The 6,380-nt window shown below is 37.2% G+C and overlaps 1 pseudogene across 1 annotated transcript; it reads left to right on the top strand.

The window, feature by feature from the left end:
- The first annotated feature begins 612 nt into the window (after positions 1 to 612).
- LOC308514540 (phosphatidylinositol N-acetylglucosaminyltransferase subunit P-like) lies at positions 613 to 999 on the top strand (annotated as a pseudogene). The gene has a single exon. The product of its transcript is annotated as a phosphatidylinositol N-acetylglucosaminyltransferase subunit P-like (transcript).
- Positions 1,000 to 6,380: the final 5,381 nt, after the last annotated feature.

The following is a 6,380-nucleotide window of genomic DNA, read 5'->3' as shown; positions in this document are numbered from 1 at the left end:
ATAAGATAAAAATGCTGACAGGTATTCTTTAAGAAGAAGAGGAAGAAGAAGAAAAAGGTAAAGATAAAAATTATGAACAACAAATATATGTCTATCAACAAGTGAATCTAAAAATCAAGTGAATAAAGAATCTGATGAACAGAGTAAACTGGTGAATATAATAGAATCAGGGGCATAGAAAGGGAGTGGACTGACAATTCTCAGGGGGAAAGGGGTGTGGGGGGTGTGGGATGAGACTGGACAAAAATCGTACACCTATGATGAGGACAGTGGGGGCAGAGGGAGGGTTGGGAACCAGGTGGAGGGGAGCTATGGGGGGAAAAAAGAGGAACAACTATAATAATCTGAACAATAAAAATATATTTAAAAATATGTGAAGGCCTGTAATAGGCATATTATATCCCTGAAACTAATATAATATTGTATGTCCACTGTAATTGAAAAATAAATTTACAAAGAAAATGTAAAGGGCTGTAAGGTAATAGTTATCAGCATGAAAAGTAGAGCCACAAAGACTAGGTTAAAATTCGGTTTCGATGTGCGTGTGTGCACGCGTGCACATGAGGTTTGGCGGCTGGTGTGCACATGCAGATTGTCTAAGTCATGGGAAAAATGGTGGAAAAATCACCGTCACCATTGCCAGAAAGAGTGAGTTATGACTTTGTTCTTTTCTTAAGCTCCCAGTTTGGCTTCATACTATACCTTGTGTGGGCTTTTACTCCTGAATCTTGACTAAACTCCTTAGTCTTAACCTATTGAACTCAAAGGTATTGGGCAGTTGCATTGCCTGTCTACATCCTCAATACTATAGTTATCGGGTATGTACTCTTTTTTGGAATAAACATGACGAGTACCTCACCACTCAATTTTATTCATATAATCACAGGTTACTATGCTAAAATTCAATAGCAGAAGAAATTTCAAGAAGAGGTCATCTCAGCATTAAGAGATATTCCTACTAGTGAAGTAAACAAAACGTTCTTTCTTACAGCCAAATAATTTGACACTAAAAACTAAATTTTATGTAGACTAACATCAAACATTTATTATAAGTTTTGACATAATTTTGATCATAATTATTTCTTATTAATTCTAGTATTGAGCTATTTTGAAAAAGGTAAGTTGGACTTCTCTTATATTGTTCCATTAATATTGTATATGTTCTCAAATAGTAGTTATTAATGGATGGAATAAATAAAACACCGCATTACCATAAAAAAATCAGGTTTCAACCACTCTAGATAATGACTTTGGGCATGTCATCTCACTTCTCTGTGACTCCATTGCCTTATCTATAAAATGAGAAGACTTCATAGGTCCAATGAGAATAAAATTATGTCTCTGAGTGAAGTCCTGACAATAGTGCCTCACATCTAGAAAGCATTATTTAAGTATTTTCTACTATTATTATATAATGCAAAGGGTTATTAGAATTAAATGAGAAAGCACACATTAAAATGACACAATATCTAGCAGAAAGAAATTCATTAATCCAACAAATATTTATTGAGGACTTTCTCTGTGCCAGTGACTGGTTTAGATCCTGGGGACACAATATTGAGTTAAAGGCCCTGCTCTCCTGGGGTTTGCGCTCTAGTGGAATGAGACAGAAAATGTACAAATAAGCAATCAATATGATATTTAAGGTAGTGAAAATTGCTAAGAACGAAAATTATTTTAGAAAAGAGAATGTTGGGGGTCTTATTTCATTAAGATAGCCAAAGAAGTCTTGTCTGACAAGGTTTGTTTTTCTCCCTGATAATTCATATGATAAAGTAGAGAGAATTTTATAAATGTAGGATGTCAATGCCATTATTATCATATTTAATTAAAATTTATTATGTTATGAAGTAAAAATTTGAATTTGGTATGCCATTGCTATCATTTTGATAAAAATTAGTGACAAATGTCTTTGTGATAGGTCACTGATGCATTTAGAAAAGATGGTCTCATTTTAGTCATTGTCAGTAAAAACGTTAGCAAAGAGTTTATACTATTAGGAGTAATTTTTAAACATGATATATAATACTGATTTTCAGTGTTCATAGTAATAATGGTAACTTAGAATGCCTATTTAATGTGTGCAAAATACACAAATGCCATAGAGCACTGATTGGGAAATTAAGGATTTCAGAGAGGTCCAAAGTCATACCAGCAACAGAGCAGCATGCCAACCTAGGTCCTCCATTCTAAATTTAGAATTCATTCCACTACTCTACACTGCCCAAATAATAATACATTTAATTAGCTATAATCTACAGTGTCTTAATTCTTAAATGCATATTACTAGTCTTTTCTTCCATTTTATTTTATTCTGAGGACAAGATTGCCCAAGATAATTTTATTTGCTGCATTAGTGGATTTTCATGGCCTTTGCCCTCAGATAAGAAAAATGTTGAATTCATTATTTTTTGTATTATTTATCTCATTTATAATTCAACAGTGTTTTTTCTGCTATAGAATTCCTCATTCCATGGTAAACAGTTTACCCAATATACCAGTTTTACTTCAATGAGTAGTTTATCAGGATAACACAAAAAACACAGCTGCTCTAAGAAGCACCAGAAGCTACTCATGCTGTGGTAAGACTGAAAGACATATAAAAGTGCAAATGTGAACTGGTGAGTTGATGCCTATACATGCTACAGAGACTCTGATTTTTTTTGGATAGGGCAATTCCTGGAGTACCTAGTGGTGACAGGCAGCTCTTAGTCAACTGTGCACCCATGAAAAGAGATTCACGCTTAGGAGAAATGAACTAAAGTAGAGATAGTAATTTAAAATTTTCAATCAAATGTTTTGCCTATGAATTAATAAAATATTTTAAAATAGCAACATGTTTTCAATTCATGAGACTGGCTATATAAGAAGGCATTATTTTAGAAGCATTTTAAAACACAGTCCCATGAAGTCATTGTTTAACAAGTGTCCTAAAGGACATTTTGTTGATTTGTTACCTTATCAAGTTTTTTGACAATGTGATTTTTATTGTTTCTGAGAAACAAAGAGAAAAAAGAAAAAAAATGCTGGTGCCTTACTCTCTATATGTGGTAAAAAACAGAAAAGAGAACAAATACTAATCCACACATTCATGTTGCTCTTCGTGCTTTTCCCAAAAGTGTTTAATACATTATCTCATTTGGAGTTCACAGTTACATGCCAAACATTGAGAAAGAGCATGGCAGAAAGCTAGCGGTTAGTAATGCTGTTTGTTATTTTCCAGCAACTCCTCAACCTCAATATACTGAACTATACTTTTCACTCACCTACCTCTCCAGTCTCTTCCAGTCTTTCTCACCTGACTTGGGGAATGGCATTGTTATTGGTGCAAGTGGAGTTCTTGGGGTGCCGTGAGGAAAAGAATTCCCTGAGTTCCCACAAGTGGATGGGATTTCATGGTAAACTTCATTAATGGTGCAAAACCAAGAGGGTTCCCCTCCAAGGCCCAACCTCTGTCTATCTTGCCATACAAGAAGTCCAATCTTGTCTTCAGCAGGGCCAGAATGAAGGCCACTGCCCCGAATTTCTGTTCCATATTAAAGTACAGTCCAGCATCTGGCTAGCTTAGCTTGTGTTCCCAGCTGCAGTCTATTGCCTGTGGGGGTCAAGAAAGCCATGGGCCATGTGGCTATGGAGAGAGAACACCTGAATGCCTGGGCAAATGTGGGTAACAGAGCAAGAGAGAGCAAGCATTAAGAGAATAAAAGCATAAGAGCAAGCAAGAGAGAGGTAACTCTTTGTGGATTTTAACTTCCCAAGATTTTGTGTGCTTCTGATAGGGTCCAGCCTTTGGCCAATCCATTGTTCCCCTGGCTAGAGTGATCGTCAAGCACCTTCCCTCCATCACCCCAACTGCACTGTGCCTGTGCCCATCTCTCCCTTCCTTTGATCCCTTCTCCCAGTGATCTGCAGGGAATAGACTGGTGGTTCCTTGGGGAGCAGGAAGCTGCCCAAATGACCATGTTTATAATGTATGGCCTCCCCTTTGCTCTCTTATTTTTAACCTGCTAATTACAATGATAACAGCATCACCTAGACCAGTGATTCCCAAAGTGGGCGCTACCGCCCCCTGGTGGGCGCTGCAGCGATCGGGCGGGGGGGGGGGGGGCGGTGATGGCCACCGGTGCATTTGTTTTAACTTTTTTGGTATTACCTTTCTATTCTGAGTTCAATAAATAGTTTCATAATTTCAAACTTCAATGTTTCTAATTTACACCTTTCTTTACTATATTTTACGAAAAAGGTAGAAACATTAATACATATATCTTTCTGTTTAATTGCTATTAAAATTTAAAAATAATTAATTTCCAGGGGGCGCTGAGTAATATTTTTTCTGGAAAGGGGGCGGTAGGCCAAATAAGTCTGGGAACCACTGACCCAGACAGACATCTTGGTCTGGAATGTGAGAGACATCAGTGGCTCGGTCTTACCTTTCACCTTAACCATCATCATCATCTCTAAATTCTCTGTGCAAGCGCCTTGGTTTGGGTGCTCATAATTTTCTTGCCCCAAACTATTGTAATTCCCTGTCTCTTAATGTAAAAGAAACCCCATCCTCAACTCCCTTACAATTCAATTGCTACATGGCTTGGGGAAGTGACCCACTCATGTTGGCTGCTGAATTAACCTTAAATATTCCCCCAATCATTTAGCTTTAAGACTCAAACTCTTGAGCCTTTTCCTTGTCACTTATCACCAGCCTTTTTACACATTTTCTTTCTTATTATACACTTTCTCCATACCCAAATTTCATGCAGTTCTCAGAATACACTATGTTCTCTTTGAAGCCTTCCTTCCATTGCACAATCTACTTCATCAGAGAAGAATACTCCTTCCTCTTTCTTAGCCTGGGAAACCTCTCATCTTCCAAGACTTAGGCCAAGCTCTATTCTCTGTGATGATTATGTTGATGACTTCAGTGAGGAAGCTGCTGCTCTGAGGTTCTGTGCTCATTTTGCCTGGCTCATTTCCATTATGGCCTTCATCCATTTTCACCATGATTCAGTTGTTAAATATTTATTAAATTCTGAATTTCACAGATAAAAGACACAATCCATGTTCTTAATTTGGCAACCTTCGATGTTGGGGCGGGGGGTGGGGTAGAGGAAGGGGTGACTAAACAATTAACAATTACCATAACGATTATATTGAAAGTAGGCCTTTTTAAAATGCTTATTCAATGCTGTTCTTCTGCCCTAACTTCCCCAAAATGCCTTTTTTACCCCAAAGTTCCATTTCAAAATTTTACTTTTCTCTCTTCCTGTGAAGCCAGAAAAATGTTTTGTAAAGTCAACTCCACTCTGAATAGGATGGGCCAGGTTCCTTATAAAGAGAGTTAAATCAACAGATGTTTGCCTTCTGGACCTTGCCTACCTTGTGGCTGGCTTATGGCCCTGAATGCGGGAGGTATCCTGACTACTTTTGCCTCATTTAATTTTCATGTGCATCTCATCACACTATTTTCTATTTAGGTTCAAACTAGTGATTGGCCCTCCGTTTTTTAGTTCTTCTTTCTTCCCTCCAGTCCTTTTATTTATTTTTTGTCCATCTATCCATAAATATTGAGTACCATCCACTGTGTACCATCCACTCTATTACTTGCTGTGGTAGAATGATGAATAAGACAGGTGCGGTTCTGATTTTCATGGAACTTTAATAATCTACATATAAGAAATAAAAAATATATTTATTTAAATTATTAAAATATAATATTGGTAAAAGAAAATAAGGAAGAAGTGATTTTTGCTAATGATATTTAGAAATGTAAAGCTTGTGGGCAGCAGTTGGATGAGAGGTGGTTTATGGCCTATTTGCTGACAGTGCTGCTGCCCTCAGGTGCAGCCTAGGAAAGGGAAATTTTCTGATCTTTATTTTCCCCCAAACACTACTTCATTTGTACTTAATTAAACTGATGCTCAGGTCCGACCAACCCACCCCCAACACACGCATAAACACACCTACAACTGAAAGGAAAAGTGGCTTCCAGGATCTCCACTTTTCCTGTATTAATGCTCTCGTGAAACTACAGAGAGTTGGCTTATTCATTTTAATTCCAGTTGTACTCTCAAGGAGGGGCATCACCTTAACTTGCGTGCCTGGTTTCAATGGGGCTGCATCTTAGTTGGTATAGTGTAATTCATTATAAGCATATTTTAATTTGTGTACGTAAATCACGTACATTGTTTGCTAATGTTTTGTAAGAGGGTGGGTAAAATGAAAGGGCTAAGAGCATAAGCTCTGGAGTCATCCTGGCCTTGGCAGTTGCTGGATTTAGAATCTCAAACAAGTAATTTAACACTCTTGTGTTACAGTCTCTGTATGTGTACAATGAGATAAAATTAACAATATGAATTTATTGTAAGGATTAAATAAATATGTAG

Source organism: Myotis nattereri, assembly GCF_964212035.1.
Source record: "Myotis nattereri genome assembly, chromosome: 2".
Lineage (NCBI taxonomy): Eukaryota > Metazoa > Chordata > Mammalia > Chiroptera > Vespertilionidae > Myotis > Myotis nattereri.
Note: the sequence above shows the minus strand (reverse complement) of the source record. Positions and strands in the feature narration are given on the sequence as shown.